At 49.7% G+C, this 18,053-nt stretch overlaps 1 long non-coding RNA gene across 8 annotated transcripts; it reads left to right on the forward strand.

Moving 5' to 3' along the window:
* Positions 1 to 298: 298 nt before the first annotated feature.
* LOC127909245 (uncharacterized) lies at positions 299 to 4,576 on the forward strand. 8 transcript variants are annotated; one of them, XR_008070452.1, is made up of 3 exons: positions 299 to 353; positions 1,986 to 2,067; positions 4,563 to 4,576. It is a non-coding gene; the product is annotated as an uncharacterized LOC127909245 (long non-coding RNA). The 8 variants fall into 8 exon arrangements; XR_008070451.1 differs by lacking the exon at positions 4,563 to 4,576 and adding an exon at positions 4,440 to 4,453; XR_008070445.1 differs by lacking the exon at positions 4,563 to 4,576 and adding an exon at positions 3,045 to 3,058.
* Positions 4,577 to 18,053: the final 13,477 nt, after the last annotated feature.

The following is an 18,053-nucleotide window of genomic DNA, read 5'->3' on the forward strand; positions in this document are numbered from 1 at the left end:
AATATGAGAGTCAGAGAGACGGAGTAGAGGTAACCCCTGAATGTGAGATAGTCAGAGAGACAGAGTAGAGGTAACACTGAATATGAGAGTCAGAGAGACGGAGTAGAGTAACCCCCTGAATGTGAGATAGTCAGAGAGACAGAGTAGAGTAACACCTGAATATGAGAGAGTCAGAGAGACGGAGTAGAGGTAACCCCTGAATGTGAGATAGTCAGAGAGACAGAGTAGAGGTAACACCTGAATATGAGAGAGTCAGAGAGACGGAGTAGAGGTAACCCCTGAATGTGAGATAGTCAGAGAGACGGAGTAGAGGTAACCCCTGAATATGAGAGAGTCAGAGAGACAGAGTAGAGGTAACACCTGAATATGAGAGAGTCAGAGAGACAGAGTAGAGGTAACACCTGAATATGAGAGAGTCAGAGAGACAGAGTAGAGGTAACACCTGAATATGAGAGAGTCAGAGAGACAGAGTAGAGGTAACACCTGAATATGAGAGAGTCAGAGAGACAGAGTAGAGGTAACACCTGAATATGAGAGAGTCAGAGAGACAGAGTAGAGGTAACACCTGAATATGAGAGAGTCAGAGAGACAGAGTAGAGGTAACACCTGAATATGAGAGAGTCAGAGAGACAGAGTAGAGGTAACCCCTGAATATGAGAGAGTCAGAGAGACAGAGTAGAGGTAACCCCTGAATATGAGAGAGTCAGAGAGACAGAGTAGAGGTAACACCTAAATATGAGAGAGTCAGAGAGACAGAGTAGAGGTAACCCCTAAATATGAGAGAGTCAGGGAGACAGAGTAGAGGTAACATCTAAATATGAGAGTCAGAGACAGGGAATAGGTAACTCCTGAATGAGAGAGTCAGAGAGACAGAGTAGAGGAAACCCCTGAATATGAGAGAGTCAGAGAGACAGAGTAGAGGTAACCCTGAATATGAGAGAGTCAGAGAGACAGAGTAGAGGTAACACCTAAATATGAGAGAGTCAGAGAGACAGAGTAGAGGTAACCCCTGAATGTGAGATAGTCAGAGAGACGGAGTAGAGGTAACCCCTGAATATGAGAGAGTCAGAGAGACAGAGTAGAGGTAACACCTGAATATGAGAGAGTCAGAGAGACAGAGTAGAGGTAACCCTGAATATGAGAGAGTCAGAGAGACAGGGTAGAGGTAACACCTGAATATGAGAGAGACAGAGTAGAGTAACCCCTGAATATGAGAGAGACAGAGTAGAGGTAACTCCTGAATATGAGAGAGTCAGAGAGACAGAGTAGAGGTAACACCTGAATATGAGAGAGTCAGAGAGACAGAGTAGAGGTAACACCTGAATATGAGAGAGTCAGAGAGACTAGAGGTAACACCTGAATATGAGAGAGACAGAGTAGAGGTAACCCTGAATATGAGAGAGACAGAGTAGAGGTAACTCCTGAATGTGAGAGACTCAGAGAGACAGGTAGAGGTAACTCCTGAATGTGAGAGAGTCAGAGAGACAGGGTAGAGGTAACTCCTGAATGTGGGAGAGTCAGAGAGACAGAGTAGAGGTAACCCCTGAATGTGAGAGAGTCAGAGAGACAGGGTAGAGTAACTCCTGAATGTGAGAGAGTCAGAGAGACAGAGTAGAGGTAACTCCTGAATGTGAGAGAGTCAGAGAGACAGAGTAGAGGTAACCCCTGAATGTGAGAGAGTCAGAGAGACAGAGTAGAGGTAACACCTGAATATGAGAGAGACAGAGTAGAGGTAACCCCTGAATATGAGAGAGACAGAGTAGAGGTAACATCTAAATATGAGAGAGACAGAGTAGAGGTAACATCTAAATATGAGAGAGTCAGAGACAGAGTAGAGGTAACACCTAAATATGAGAGAGTCAGAGAGACAGAGTAGAGGTAACCCCTGAATGTGAGATAGTCAGAGAGACAGAGTAGAGGTAACACCTGAATATGAGAGAGACAGAGTAGAGGTAACCCCTGAATATGAGAGAGACAGAGTAGAGGTAACACCTGAATATGAGAGAGTCAGAGAGACAGAGTAGAGGTAACCCCTGAATATGAGAGAGTCAGAGAGACAGGGTAGAGGTAACACCTGAAATGAGAGAGAGAGAGTAACCCTGAATATGAGAGAGACAGAGTAGAGGTAACTCCTGAATATGAGAGAGTCAGAGAGACAGAGTAGAGGTAACACCTGAATATGAGAGAGTCAGAGAGACAGAGTAGAGGTAACACCTGAATATGAGAGAGTCAGAGAGACAGAGTAGAGGTAACACCTGAATATGAGAGAGACAGAGTAGAGGTAACCCCTGAATATGAGAGAGACAGAGTAGAGGTAACGCCTGAATGTGAGAGAGTCAGAGAGACAGAGTAGAGGTAACTCCTGAATGTGAGAGAGTCAGAGAGACAGAGTAGAGGTAACTCCTGAATGTGAGAGAGTCAGAGAGACAGAGTAGAGGTAACACCTGAATATGAGAGAGTCAGAGAGACAGAGTAGAGGTAACCCCTGAATGTGAGAGAGTCAGAGAGACAGGGTAGAGGTAACCCCTGAATATGAGAGAGTCAGAGAGACAGAGTAGAGGTAACTCCTGAATGTGAGAGAGTCAGAGAGACAGAGTAGAGGTAACTCCTGAATATGAGAGAGTCAGAGAGACAGAGTAGAGGTAACACCTGAATATGAGAGGGTCAGAGAGACAGAGTAGAGGTAACCCCTGAATATGAGAGAGTCAGAGTAGAGGTAACCCCTGAATATGAGAGAGTCAGAGAGACAGAGTAGAGGTAACCCCTAAATATGAGAGAGTCAGAGAGACAGAGTAGAGGTAACCCCTAAATATGAGAGAGTCAGAGAGACGGAGTAGTGGTAACCCCTGAATATGAGAGAGTCAGAGAGACAGAGTAGAGGTAACCCCTGAATATGAGAGAGTCAGAGAGACAGAGTAGAGGTAACACCTAAATATGAGAGAGTCAGAGAGACAGAGTAGAGGTAACCCCTAAATATGAGAGAGTCAGAGAGACAGAGTAGAGGTAACACCTGAATATGAGAGAGTCAGAGAGACAGAGTAGAGGTAACACCTGAATATGAGAGAGTCAGAGAGACAGAGTAGAGGTAACCCCTGAATATGAGAGAGTCAGAGAGACGGAGTAGAGGTAACACCTAAATATGAGAGAGTCAGAGAGACAGAGTAGAGGTAACCCCTAAATATGAGAGAGTCAGAGAGACAGAGTAGAGGTAACCCCTAAATATGAGAGAGTCAGAGAGACGGAGTAGAGGTAACCCCTAAATATGAGAGAGTCAGAGAGACAGAGTAGAGGTAACCCCTAAATATGAGAGAGTCAGAGAGACAGAGTAGAGGTAACCCCTGAATATGAGAGAGTCAGAGAGACAGAGTAGAGGTAACACCTAAATATGAGAGAGTCAGAGAGACAGAGTAGAGGTAACCCCTAAATATGAGAGAGTCAGAGAGACGGAGTAGAGGTAACATCTAAATATGAGAGAGTCAGAGAGACAGAGTAGAGGTAACATCTAAATATGAGAGAGTCAGAGAGACAGAGTAGAGGTAACATCTAAATATGAGAGAGTCAGAGAGACAGAGTAGAGGTAACACCTAAATATGAGAGAGTCAGAGAGACAGAGTAGAGGTAACATCTAAATATGAGAGTCAGAGAGACAGGGAATAGGTAACTCCTGAATGTGAGAGAGTCAGAGAGACAGGGTAGAGGTAACTCCTGAATGTGAGAGAGTCAGAGAGACAGAGTAGAGGTAACTCCTGAATGTGAGAGAGTCAGAGAGACAGAGTAGAGGTAACCCCTAAATGTGAGAGAGTCAGAGAGACAGAGTAGAGTAACTCTGAATGTGAGAGAGTCAGAGAGACAGAGTAGAGGTAACACCTGAATATGAGAGAGACAGAGTAGAGTAACCCCTGAATATGAGAGAGACAGAGTAGAGGTAACTCCTGAATGTGAGAGACTCAGAGACAGGGTAGAGGTAACTCCTGAATGTGAGAGAGTCAGAGAGACAGGGTAGAGGTAACTCCTGAATGTGAGAGAGTCAGAGAGACAGAGTAGAGGTAACCCCTGAATGTGAGAGAGTCAGAGAGACAGGGTAGAGGTAACTCCTGAATGTGAGAGAGTCAGAGAGACAGAGTAGAGGTAACTCCTGAATGTGAGAGAGTCAGAGAGACAGAGTAGAGGTAACTCCTGAATGTGAGAGAGTCAGAGAGACAGAGTAGAGGTAACACCTGAATATGAGAGAGACAGAGTAGAGGTAACCCCTGAATATGAGAGAGACAGAGTAGAGGTAACATCTAAATATGAGAGAGTCAGAGAGACAGAGTAGAGGTAACACCTGAATATGAGAGAGTCAGAGAGACGGAGTAGAGGTAACCCCTGAATGTGAGATAGTCAGAGAGACAGAGTAGAGGTAACCCTGAATATGAGAGAGTCAGAGAGACAGAGTAGAGGTAACACCTGAATATGAGAGAGTCAGAGAGACAGAGTAGAGGTAACCCCTGAATATGAGAGAGTCAGAGAGACAGAGTAGAGGTAACACCTGAATATGAGAGAGTCAGAGAGACAGAGTAGAGGTAACACCTGAATATGAGAGAGTCAGAGAGACAGAGTAGAGGTAACCCTGAAATGAGAGAGTCAGAGAGACAGAGAGAGTCAGAGAGACAGAGAGACAGAGTAGAGGTAACACCTGAATATGAGAGAGTCAGAGAGACAGAGTAGAGGTAACACCTGAATATGAGAGAGTCAGAGAGACAGAGTAGAGGTAACACCTGAATATGAGAGAGTCAGAGAGACAGAGAGACCCTGAATATGAGAGAGTCAGAGAGAGGTAAGGTAACACCTAAATATGAGAGAGTCAGAGAGACAGAGTAGAGGTAACCCTAAATATGAGAGAGTCAGAGAGACAGAGTAGAGGTAACCCCTGAATATGAGAGAGTCAGAGAGACAGAGTAGAGGTAACCCCTAAATATGAGAGAGTCAGAGAGACAGAGTAGAGGTAACACCTAAATATGAGAGAGTCAGAGAGACAGAGTAGAGGTAACCCCTAAATATGAGAGAGTCAGAGAGACAGAGTAGAGGTAACATCTAAATATGAGAGAGTCAGAGAGACAGAGTAGAGGTAACATCTAAATATGAGAGAGTCAGAGAGACAGAGTAGAGGTAACATCTAAATATGAGAGAGTCAGAGAGACAGAGTAGAGGTAACATCTAAATATGAGAGTCAGAGAGACAGAGGTAACATCTAAATATGAGAGTAGACAGGGAATAGGTAACTCCTGAATGTGAGAGAGTCAGAGAGACAGGGTAGAGGTAACTCCTGAATGTGAGAGAGTCAGAGAGACAGAGTAGAGGTAACTCCTGAATGTGAGAGAGTCAGAGAGACAGAGTAGAGGTAACTCCTGAATGTGAGAGAGTCAGAGAGACAGAGTAGAGGTAACCCCTGAATGTGAGAGAGTCAGAGAGACAGAGTAGAGGTAACACCTGAATATGAGAGAGACAGAGTAGAGGTAACCCCTGAATATGAGAGAGACAGAGTAGAGGTAACTCCTGAATGTGAGAGACTCAGAGAGACAGGGTAGAGGTAACTCCTGAATGTGAGAGAGTCAGAGAGACAGGGTAGAGGTAACTCCTGAATGTGAGAGAGTCAGAGAGACAGAGTAGAGGTAACCCCTGAATGTGAGAGAGTCAGAGAGACAGGGTAGAGGTAACTCCTGAATGTGAGAGAGTCAGAGAGACAGAGTAGAGGTAACTCCTGAATGTGAGAGAGTCAGAGAGACAGGGAATAGGTAACTCCTGAATATGAGAGAGACAGAGTAGAGGTAACCCCTGAATGTGAGAGAGTCAGAGAGACAGAGTAGAGGTAACACCTAAAATGAGAGAGTCAGAGAGACAGAGTAGAGGTAACACCTAAATATGAGAGTCAGAGAGACAGGGAAGAGGTAACTCCTGAATGTGAGAGAGTCAGAGAGACAGAGTAGAGGTAACCCCTGAATATGAGAGAGTCAGAGAGACAGAGTAGAGGTAACCCCTGAATGTGAGAGAGTCAGAGAGACAGAGTAGAGGTAACACCTGAGAGTCAGAGAGACAGGGAATAGGTAACTCCTGAATGTGAGAGAGTCAGAGAGACAGAGTAGAGGTAACCCCTGAATATGAGAGAGTCAGAGAGACAGAGTAGAGGTAACACCTGAATATGAGAGAGTCAGAGAGACAGAGTAGAGGTAACACCTAAATGTGAGAGAGTCAGAGAGACAGAGTAGAGGTAACCCTAAATATGAGAGAGTCAGAGAGACATAGTAGAGGTAACCCTGAATATGAGAGAGTCAGAGAGACAGAGTAGAGGTAACCCCTGAATATGAGAGAGTCAGAGAGACAGAGTAGAGGTAACCCTGAATATGAGAGAGTCAGAGAGACAGAGTAGAGGTAACACCTAAATATGAGAGAGTCAGAGAGACAGAGTAGAGGTAACCCTGAATATGAGAGAGTCAGAGAGACAGAGTAGAGGTAACCCCTAAATATGAGAGAGTCAGAGAGACAGAGTAGAGGTAACATCTAAATATGAGAGAGTCAGAGAGACAGAGTAGAGGTAACATCTAAATATGAGAGAGTCAGAGAGACAGAGTAGAGGTAACACCTAAATATGAGAGAGTCAGAGAGACAGAGTAGAGGTAACATCTAAATATGAGAGTCAGAGAGACAGAGAATAGGTAACTCCTGAATGTGAGAGAGTCAGAGAGACAGAGTAGAGGTAACACCTGAATATGAGAGAGACAGAGAGAGGTAACCCCTGAATATGAGAGAGACAGAGTAGAGGTAACATCTAAATATGAGAGAGTCAGAGAGACAGAGTAGAGGTAACACCTAAATATGAGAGAGTCAGAGAGACAGAGTAGAGGTAACCCCTAAATATGAGAGAGTCAGAGAGACAGGGAATAGGTAACCCTGAATATGAGAGAGTCAGAGAGACAGAGTAGAGGTAACCCCTGAATATGAGAGAGTCAGAGAGACAGAGTAGAGGTAACCCTGAATATGAGAGAGTCAGAGAGACAGAGTAGAGGTAACACCTAAATATGAGAGAGTCAGAGAGACAGGGAATAGGTAACTCCTAAATGTGAGAGAGTCAGAGAGACAGAGTAGAGGTAACCCCTGAATATGAGAGAGTCAGAGAGACAGAGTAGAGGTAACACCTAAATATGAGAGAGTCAGAGAGACGGAGTAGAGGTAACACCTGAATGTGAGAGAGTCAGAGAGACAGAGTAGAGGTAACCCCTGAATGTGAGAGAGTCAGAGAGACAGAGTAGAGGTAACCCCTGAATGTTAGAGAGACAGAGTAGAGGTAACACCTAAATATGAGAGAGTCAGAGAGACAGAGTAGAGGTAACCCCTAAATATGAGAGAGTCAGAGAGACAGAGTAGAGGTAACACCTAAATATGAGAGAGTCAGAGAGACAGAGTAGAGGTAACCCCTAAATATGAGAGAGTCAGAGAGACGGAGTAGAGGTAACATCTAAATATGAGAGAGTCAGAGAGACAGAGTAGAGGTAACATCTAAATATGAGAGAGTCAGAGAGACAGAGTAGAGGTAACATCTAAATATGAGAGAGTCAGAGAGACAGAGTAGAGGTAACACCTAAATATGAGAGAGTCAGAGAGACAGAGTAGAGGTAACATCTAAATATGAGAGAGTCAGAGAGACAGAGGTAACTCCTGAATGTGAGAAGTCAGAGAGACAGGGTAAACTCCTGAATGTGAGAGAGTCAGAGAGACAGAGTAGAGGTAACTCCAGTCAGAGAGACTAGGTAACCCCTGAATGTGAGAGAGTCAGAGAGACAGAGTAGAGGTAACACCTGAATATGAGAGAGACAGAGAGAGTCAGAGAGACAGAGTAGAGGTAACCCCTGAATGTGAGAGACTCAGAGAGACAGGGTAGAGGTAACTCCTGAATGTGAGAGAGTCAGAGAGACAGGGAAGAGGTAACTCCTGAATGTGAGAGAGTCAGAGAGACAGTAACCCCTGAATGTGAGAGAGTCAGAGAGACAGGGTAGAGGTAACTCCTGAATGTGAGAGAGTCAGAGAGACAGAGTAGAGTCCTGAATGTGAGAGAGTCAGAGAGACAGAGTAGAGGTAACCCCTGAATGTGAGAGAGTCAGAGAGACAGAGTAGAGGTAACACCTGAATATGAGAGATAGTCAGAGAGACAGGGTAGAGGTAACCCCTGAATGTGAGAGACTCAGAGAGACAGGGAATAGGTAACTCCTGAATGTGAGAGAGTCAGAGAGACAGGGAAGAGGTAACTCCTGAATGTGAGAGAGTCAGAGAGACAGAGTAGAGGTAACCCCTGAATGTGAGAGAGTCAGAGAGACAGAGTAGAGGTAACTCCTGAATGTGAGAGAGTCAGAGAGACAGAGTAGAGGTAACCCTGAATGTGAGAGAGTCAGAGAGACAGAGTAGAGGTAACCCCTGAATGTGAGAGAGTCAGAGAGACAGAGTAGAGGTAACACCTGAATGACAGAGAGAGTAACCCCAGAGAGACAGAGTAGAGGTAACCCCTGACTGTGAGAGAGACGAGAGACAGAGGTAACTCCTGAATGTCAGATAGTCAGAGAGACAGAGTAGAGGTAACCCCTGAATGTGAGTAACACCTGAAGTCAGAGAGACAGAGTAGAGGTAACTCCTGAATGTGAGAGAGTCCAGAGTAGAGGTAACCCCTGAATGTGAGAGAGTCAGAGAGACAGAGTAGAGGTAACTCCTGAATGTGAGAGAGTCAGAGAGACAGAGTAGAGGTAACCCTGAATGTGAGAGAGTCAGAGAGACAGGGTAGAGGTAACCCTGCATATGAGAGAGTCAGAGAGACAGAGTAGAGTAACCCCTGAATGTGAGAGAGTCAGAGAGACAGGGTAGGTAACTCCTGAATGTGAGAGAGTCAGAGAGACAGAGTAGAGGTAACTCCTGAATGTGAGAGAGTCAGAGAGACAGAGTAGAGGTAACCCCTAAATATGAGAGAGTCAGAGAGACAGAGTAGAGGTAACACCTAAATATGAGAGAGTCAGAGAGACAGAGTAGAGGTAACCCCTAAATATGAGAGAGAGTCAGAGAGAGGTAACCCCTGACTGTGAGAGAGACGGGGTAGAGGTAACTCCTAAATGTGAGAGAGTCAGAGAGACAGAGTAGAGGTAACTGAATGTGAGATAGACTAAACCTGAATGAGAGAGAGACAGAGTAGAGGTAACCCCTGAATGTGAGATAGAGAGACAGGGTATAGGTAACTCCTGAATGTGAGAGAGTCAGAGAGACAGGGTAGAGGTAACTCCTGAATGTGAGAGAGTCAGAGAGACAGAGTAGAGGTAACCCCTGAATGTGAGAGAGTCAGAGAGACAGGGTAGAGGTAACCCTAAATATGAGAGAGTCAGAGAGACAGAGTAGAGGTAACGCCTGAATGTGAGAGAGTCAGAGAGACAGAGAGAGGTAACTCCTGAATATGAGAGAGTCAGAGAGACAGAGTAGAGGTAACTCCTGAATGTGAGAGAGTCAGAGAGACAGAGTAGAGGTAACCCTGAATGAGAGAGTCAGAGAGACAGAGTAGAGGTCTAAATATGAGAGAGTCAGAGAGACAGAGTAGAGGTAACCCTGAATGTGAGAGAGTCAGAGAGACAGAGTAGAGGTAACCCCTAAATATGAGAGAGTCAGAGAGACAGAGTAGAGGTAACCCCTGAATGTGAGAGAGTCAGAGAGACAGAGTAGAGGTAACCCCTAAATATGAGAGAGTCAGAGAGACAGAGTAGAGGTAACCCTGAATGTGAGAGAGTCAGAGAGACAGAGTAGAGGTAACCCCTAAAATGAGATAGTCAGAGAGACAGGGTAGAGGTAACCCTGAATGTGAGAGACTCAGAGAGACAGGTAGAGGTAACCCTGAATGTGAGATAGTCAGAGAGACAGAGTAGAGGTAACACCTAAATATGAGAGAGTCAGAGAGACAGAGTAGAGGTAACCCCTAAATATGAGAGAGTCAGAGAGACAGAGTAGAGGTAACACCTAAATATGAGAGAGTCAGAGAGACAGAGTAGAGGTAACCCCTAAATATGAGAGAGTCAGAGAGACGGAGTAGAGGTAACATCTAAATATGAGAGAGTCAGAGAGACAGAGTAGAGGTAACATCTAAATATGAGAGAGTCAGAGAGACAGAGTAGAGGTAACATCTAAATATGAGAGAGTCAGAGAGACAGAGTAGAGGTAACACCTAAATATGAGAGAGTCAGAGAGACAGAGTAGAGGTAACATCTAAATATGAGAGAGTCAGAGAGACAGAGTAGAGGTAACACCTAAATATGAGAGAGTCAGAGAGACAGAGTAGAGGTAACATCTAAATATGAGAGAGTCAGAGAGACAGAGTAGAGGTAACATCTAAATATGAGATAGTCAGAGAGACAGGGTAGAGGTAACCCCTGAATGTGAGAGACTCAGAGAGACAGGGAATAGGTAACTCCTGAATGTGAGAGAGTCAGAGAGACAGGGAATAGGTAACTCCTGAATGTGAGATAGTCAGAGAGACAGAGTAGAGGTAACCCCTGAATGTGAGAGAGTCAGAGAGACAGAGTAGAGGTAACCCCTGAATGTGAGAGAGTCAGAGAGACAGAGTAGAGGTAACACCTGAATGTGAGAGAGTCAGAGAGACAGAGTAGAGGTAACCCCTGAATGTGAGAGAGTCAGAGAGACAGAGTAGAGGTAACACCTGAATGTGAGAGAGTCAGAGAGACAGAGTAGAGGTAACCCCTGAATGTGAGAGAGTCAGAGAGACAGAGTAGAGGTAACCCCTGAATGTTAGAGAGACAGAGTAGAGGTAACCCCTGAATGTTAGAGAGACAGAGTAGAGGTAACCCCTGAATGTTAGAGAGACAGAGTAGAGGTAACCCCTGAATGTTAGAGAGACAGAGTAGAGGTAACCCCTGAATGTTAGAGAGACAGAGTAGAGGTAACCCCTGAATGTTAGAGAGACAGAGTAGAGGTAACCCCTGAATGTTAGAGAGACAGAGTAGAGGTAACCCCTGAATGTTAGAAAGACAGAGTAGAGGTAACCCCTGAATGTTAGAGAGACAGAGTAGAGGTAACCCCTGAATGTTAGAGAGACAGAGTAGAGGTAACCCCTGAATGTGAGAGAGACAGAGTAGAGGTAACCCCTGAATGTGGTGCTGAGAGCCTGTAGCTTCATTCCTCTGCTGACTGCTGGAATGGAAACAAATGTGTCATTCTCCACCACCACCACCCCACCGAGAGGATAAGAGACTTGAGGCTACGTCCCTAATGGCACCCTATTTTCTAAATAGTGCACTATATAGGAAATAGGGTCAAACGTTGTGCACTATATAGGAAATAGGTTACCGTTTGTGACACAGTCTTGGACTGAGGCTGTGTCTTCACTCGCTAAAACATAGACTTTTCATCATCTTAGCCTTTAGGGATATTCATGGAACCATTTATGCCCTTTACGCCAGATCCTCTAATGATGCAGAACGAATGATGCGCTTTTGTTTCGGTTTCCAGTAAGAGTGTGGGAAAGTGAGTCTGAGAAGGCTTTCCATTTCTAGTTTCCCAGAAGGGCCTTGGCTCTGCTCTGACGATTTCCAGGTGATATTTGCAGAGATGGAAAGGGTGGAAAGTAGAAGTAGTGTTGGAGAAGCTGTTTCAGCTCACAATGTCTGAGCCACATGTTCAGTCAACGTAGAGAGATAGGGTGCACACACAAATCCCTCTACAACGAACTCTTCAAGAGTTTTCGGGGGGTGAGCTACACATCTTATACAGTATACACCTTTATTTACATGTTTACAAGCTTTATTTTAATTTATGCAAGGACTTCAGCCAGCCCAGGGATACGATTAGAGAATATGAGGGGAATGGAGAAGAGGTTAGTTGAGGAGAGGGGTTGTTAGCTAGGTTTTCAAGCACATATAGGCATTCCCCATGATGATCCTCTCCAGGCAGCCCTTACAGCCCTAAGACACCCAGACAGAGGGAGGACCCCACATTGGCATAACGCCCTGTCAACACGGGAAAATACAAGGAGAGCCTACATTCTATGCTACATTCTGTGGCGTGAGAATGAATGATGCCAGGTGTCTTTGGGCTGAGGGAGACAGGTGATGGAAGAAGGCAGTGTTGGAGACAGGTGGTGGAAGAGCAGGCGGTGTGGGAGACAGGTGGTGGAAGAGCAGGCGGTGTGGGAGACAGGTGGTGGAAGTGCAGAGCGGTGTGGGAGACAGGTGGTGGAAGAGCAGGCGGAGACAGGTGGGAGACAGGTGGTGGAGACAGGTGGTGGGAGTGGTGGAGACAGTGTTGGAGACAGGTGGTGGGAGAGGAGACAGTGTTGGAGACAGGTGGTGGAAGAGCAGGCGGTGTGGGAGACAGGTGGTGGAAGAGCAGGCGGTGTGGGAGACAGGTGGTGGAAGAGCAGGCGGTGTGGGAGACAGGTGGTGGGAGAGGAGACAGTGTTGGAGACAGGTGGTGGGAGACAGGTGGTGGAAGAGCAGGCGGTGTGTGAGGCAGGTGGTGGAAGAGCAGTCGGTGTTGGAGACAGGTGGTGGAAGAGCAGGCAGTGTGGGAGACAGGTGGTGGAAGAGCAGGCAGTGTTGGAGACAGGTGGTAGGAGACAGGTGGTGGAAGAGCAGGCGGTGTGGGAGACAGGTGGTGGAAGAGCAGGCGGTGTGGGAGACAGGTGGTGGGAGAGGAGACAGTGTTGGAGACAGGTGGTGGGAGAGCAGGCGGTGTGGGAGACAGGTGGTGGAAGAGCAGGCAGTGTGGGAGACAGGTGGTTGGAGAGCAGGAGGTATGGGAGACAGGTGGTGGGAGAGCAGGCAGTGTTGGAGACAGGTGGTGGGAAAGCAGGTGGTGTGGGAGACAGTGTTGGTGGGAGAGGAGACAGTGTTGGAGACAGGTGGTGGGAGAGCAGGTGGTGGAAGAGCAGGTGGTGGGAGATCAGACAGTGTTGGAGACAGGTGGTGGGAGAGCAGGTGGTGTGGGAGACAGGTGGTGGGAGAGCAGACAGTGTTGGAGACAGGTGGGAGAGCAGGTGGTGGGAGTGTTGGAGCAGGTGGTGGAGAGCAGGTGGGAGACAGGTGGTGGGAGAGCAGCCAGTGTTGGAGACAGGTGGTGGGAGAGCAGACAGTGTTGGAGACAGGTGGTGGGAGAGACAGGTGGTGGGAGAGCAGACAGTGTTGGAGACAGGTGGTGGGGGAGAGTGTTGGAGACAGGTGGTGGAGAGCAGGCAGTGTTGGAGACAGGTGGTGGGAAAGCAGGTGGTTGGAGACAGTGTTGGAGACAGGTGGTGGGAGAGCAGACAGTGTTGGAGACAGGTGGTAGGAGAGCAGGTGGTGTGGGAGACAGGTGGTGGAGACAGGTGGTGGGAGAGCAGTGTGGGAGACAGGTGGTGGGAGAGCAGGCAGTGTGGGAGACAGGTGGTGGGAGAGCAGAGACAGGTGTGGGAGACAGACAGGTGGTGGGAGAGCAGACAGTGTGGTGTGAGACAGGTGGTGGGAGGACAGGACAGGTGGTGGAAGACAGTGTTGGAGACAGGTGGTGGAAGAGCAGGCAGTGTGGGAGCAGGTGGTGGAAGAGAGCAGGTGGTGGGAGACAGGTGGAAGACAGGTGGTGGAGAGCAGGCAGAGTGGTGGAAGAGCAGGCGGTGTGGGAGACAGGTGGTGGAAGAGCAGGTGGTGTGGGGAGAGCAGGTGGGTGGGAGACAGGTGGTGGAAGAGCAGGCAGTGTTGAGACAGGTGTGGGAGGAGACAGTGGAGACAGGTGGTGGGAGAGCAGGCGGTGTGGGAGACAGGTGGTGGAAGAGCAGGCAGTGTTGGAGACAGGTGGTGGGAGAGCAGGTGGTGTGGGAGACAGGTGGTGGGAGAGGAGGCAGTGTTGGAGACAGGTGGTGGAGACAGGTGGTGGGAGAGCAGGTGGTGGAGACAGGCAGGTGTTGAGACAGGTGGAGATCAGACAGTGTTGGAGACAGGTGGTGGGAGAGCAGGTGAGACAGGTGGTGGGAGACAGGTGGTGGGAGAGCAGACAGGTGTGGGAGACAGACAGGTGGTGGAGACAGGTGGTGGGAGAGCAGACAGTGGAGACAGGTGGTGGAGACAGGTGGTGGGAGAGCAGACAGTGTTGGAGACAGGTGGTGGGAGAGCAGACAGGTGTTGTTGGAGACAGGTGGTGGGAGACAGGTGGCAGACAGTGTTGGGAGACAGGTGGTGGGAGACAGGTGGTGGGAGACAGTGTTGGAGACAGGTGGTGGGAGGAGACAGGTGGTGGGAGACAGTGGTGGGAGACAGGTGGTGGAGACAGGTGGTGGGGAGACAGTGCTGGAGACAGGTGGTGGAGAGCAGGTGGTGGGAGAGCAGACAGTGTTGGAGACAGGTGGTGGGAGACAGGCAGACAGTGAGTGTGGTAGAGCAGGTGGTGGAGACAGGTGGTGGAGGAGAGACAGGTGGTGGGGAGACAGTGTTGGAGACAGGTGGTGGGAGAGCAGGGTGTTGGAGACAGGTGGTAGGAGAGCAGACAGTGTTGGAGACAGGTGGTGGAGCAGGTGGTGTGGGAGACAGGTGGTGGAAGAGCAGAGACAGGTGGTGGAGCACAGGTGGACAGGTGGTGGGAAGCAGCAGGTGGGAGAGACAGGTGTGGGGAGGAGACAGTGTTGGAGACAGGTGGTGGAGAGCAGACAGTGTTGGAGACAGGTGGTGGGAGAGCAGGTGGTGTGGGAGACAGGTGGTGGGAGAGCAGACAGGTGGTGGAGACAGGTGGTGGGAGACAGGTGGTGAAGACAGGCGGTGTGGGAGACAGGTGGTGGAAGAGCAGGAGGTGTGGGACAGACAGGTGGGAGACAGGTGGTGGGAGAGACAGGTGTGTGGAGACAGGCAGGTGGTGTGGGAGACAGGTGGTGGAAGAGCAGGCAGGTGTGGAGACAGGTGGTGGAGAGAGACAGTGTGTGGGAGACAGGTGGTGGGAGAGCAGACAGTGTTGAGACAGACAGGTGGTGGGAGAGCAGACAGTGTGGTGTGGGGAGAGCAGGAGACAGACAGGTGGGTGGGAGACAGGTGGTGGAAGAGCAGACAGTGTGGTGGAGACAGGTGGTGGAAGAGCAGGCAGTGTGGGAGACAGGTGGTGGAAGAGCAGGCGAGACAGGTGGTGGAGAGCAGGTGTGGAGACAGGTGGAAGAGCAGGTGTGTGGGGAGACAGACAGGTGGTGGGAGAGAGACAGTGTTGGAGACAGGTGGTGGGAGACAGGTGGTGGAGAGAGCACAGTGTGGGGAGACAGGTGGTGGGGAGAGCAGCCGGTGTTGGAGACAGGTGGTGGGAAAGCAGGTGGTGTGGGAGACAGTGTGGTGGGAGAGGAGACAGTGTTGGAGACAGGTGGTGGGGAGCAGGTGGTGGAAGAGGCAGGTGGTGTGGCAGACAGGTGGGGTGGAAGAGCAGTGTGGACAGGTGGTGGAGATCAGTGTTGGAGACAGTGTTGGAGACAGGTGGTGGGAGAGCAGGTGGTGTGGGAGACAGGTGGTGGGAGAGCAGACAGTGTTGGAGACAGGTGGTAGGAGAGCAGACAGTGTTGGAGACAGGTGGTGGGAGAGCAGGTGGTGTGGGAGACAGGTGGTGGGAGAGCAGACAGTGTTGGAGACAGGTGGTGGGAGAGCAGACAGTGTTGGAGACAGGTGGTGGGAGAGCAGGTGGTGTGGGAGACAGGTGGTGGGAGAGCAGACAGTGTTGGAGACAGGTGGTGGGAGAGCAGACAGTGTTGGAGACAGGTGGTGGGAGAGCAGACAGTGTTGGAGACAGGTGGTGGGAGAGCAGACAGTGTTGGAGACAGGTGGTGGGAGAGCAGACAGTGTTGGAGACAGGTGGTGGGAGAGCAGGTGGTGTGGGAGACAGGTGGTGGGAGAGCAGACAGTGTTGGAGACAGGTGGTGGGAGACAGGTGGTGGAAGAGCAGGCGGTGTGGGAGACAGGTGGTGGAAGAGCAGGCAGTGTTGGAGACAGGTGGTGGGGAGACAGGTGGTGGGGGGAGACAGGTGGTGTGGGAGACAGGTGGTGGAAGAGCAGGCAGTGTGGGAGACAGGTGGTGGAAGAGCAGGCGGTGTGGGAGACAGGTGGTGACAGAGAGGCGGTGTGTGGGGAGACAGGTGGTGGGAGAGACAGGTGGTGGAGAGACAGTGTTGGAGACAGGTGGTGGGAGAGCAGACAGTGGTGGCAGGTGGTGTGGGAGACAGGTGGTGGACAGGTGCAGGCAGGTGTGGGAGACAGGTGGTGGAAGACAGGTGGTGGGAGACAGGTGGTGGGAGACAGGGGGTGGGAGAGCAGACAGTGTTGGAGACAGGTGGTGGGAGAGCAGACAGTGTTGGAGACAGGTGGTGGAAGAGCAGGCGGTGTGGCAGACAGGTGGTGGAAGAGCAGGCAGTGTGGGAGACAGGTGGTTGGAGAGCAGGAGGTGTGGGAGACAGGTCTTGGGAGAGCAGGCAGTGTTGGAGACAGGTGGTGGGAAAGCAGGTGGTGTGGAAGACAGGTGGTGGAAGAGCAGGCGGTGTTGGAGACAGGTGGTGGGAGAGGAGACAGTGGTGGAGACAGGTGGTGGGAGAGCAGACAGTGTTGGAGACAGGTGGTGGGAGAGCAGGTGGTGTGGGAGACAGGTGGTGGAGAGCAGGTGGTGGAGACAGGTGGTGGGAGAGCAGACAGTGTTGGAGACAGGTGGTGGAGAGCAGGCAGTGTGGGAGACAGGTGGTGGAGCAGAGTGTTGGAGTGCGGTGTTGGAGACAGGTGGTGGGAGAGCAGACAGAGACAGGTGGTGTTGGAGACAGGTGGTGGAGAGCAGGTGGTGTGGGAGACAGGTGGTGGGAGCAGGCAGTGTTGGAGACAGGTGTTGGGAGACAGGTGGTGGGAGAGCAGACAGTGTTGGAGACAGGTGGTGGGAGGAGACAGGTGGAGACAGGTGGTGGGAGAGCAGACAGTGTTGGAGACAGGTGGTGGGAGAGCAGGCAGTGTTGGAGACAGGTGGTGGGAGAGCAGACAGTGTTGGAGACAGGTGGTGGGAGCAGAGACAGGTGGTGTTGGGAGACAGGTGGTGGGAGAGCAGGCAGTGTTGGAGACAGGTGGTGGGAGAGCAGACAGTGTTGGAGACAGGTGGTGGGAGAGCAGGCAGTGTTGGAGACAGGTGGTGGGAGAGCAGGCAGTGTTGGAGACAGGTGGTGGGAGACAGTGTGAGACAGGTGGTGGGAGACAGTGTGGAGACAGGTGGTGGGAGAGCAGACAGTGTTGGAGACAGGTGGCAGGGGCAGACAGTGTTGGAGACAGGTGGTGGGAGGCAGGTGGGAGACAGGTGGTGGGAGAGCAGACAGTGTTGGAGACAGGCAGTGTTGGAGACAGGTGGTGGGAGAGCAGACAGTGTTGCAGACAGGTGGTGGGAGAGCAGGCAGTGTTGGAGACAGGTGGTGGGAGAGCAGGCGGTGTTGGAGAGTGGTTCCCAGCTGTGTGTGTGTGTCTGTGCATGTATGCATTTACTACTCACATGATATTTCCATATGTTTCCATGCACTGGTTGAGGCTGAGACAACTCTTGGGATCTGGCCCAAACGGCACCCTATTCCCCATATAGTGCACTACTTTGAAGCAGAGCCCTATGGGGATGGTCAAACATAGTGCAATGCATAGGCAATAGGGTGCAATTTGGGAGGCAGTCTTAATGTATATTTTCCAACATCCTTAACGGAGACATATGGGCTGTAAATTCAACTTTTTTCCAGTTGTGAGGCAGTAATTAGCTCCATATTGGTCCAACTCAATGGGAGTGATAGGAGGGAGTAAAGTCACACACACCCACACCCATGCACGCGGATGGACAGACACATAAAACACACACACAAAAATATAAATGCGACGTGAAGTGTTGGTCCCATGTGTCATGAGCTGAAATAAAATATCCCAGAAATGTTCCATTCGCACAAAAAACGTATTTCTCCCAAATGTTGTGCACAAATGTGTTTACATCCCTGTTTGTGACCATTTCTCCGTTGCCAAGATAATCCATCCACCTGACAGGTG

Source organism: Oncorhynchus keta, chromosome 2 (genome assembly GCF_023373465.1).
Source record: "Oncorhynchus keta strain PuntledgeMale-10-30-2019 chromosome 2, Oket_V2, whole genome shotgun sequence".
Lineage (NCBI taxonomy): Eukaryota > Metazoa > Chordata > Actinopteri > Salmoniformes > Salmonidae > Oncorhynchus > Oncorhynchus keta.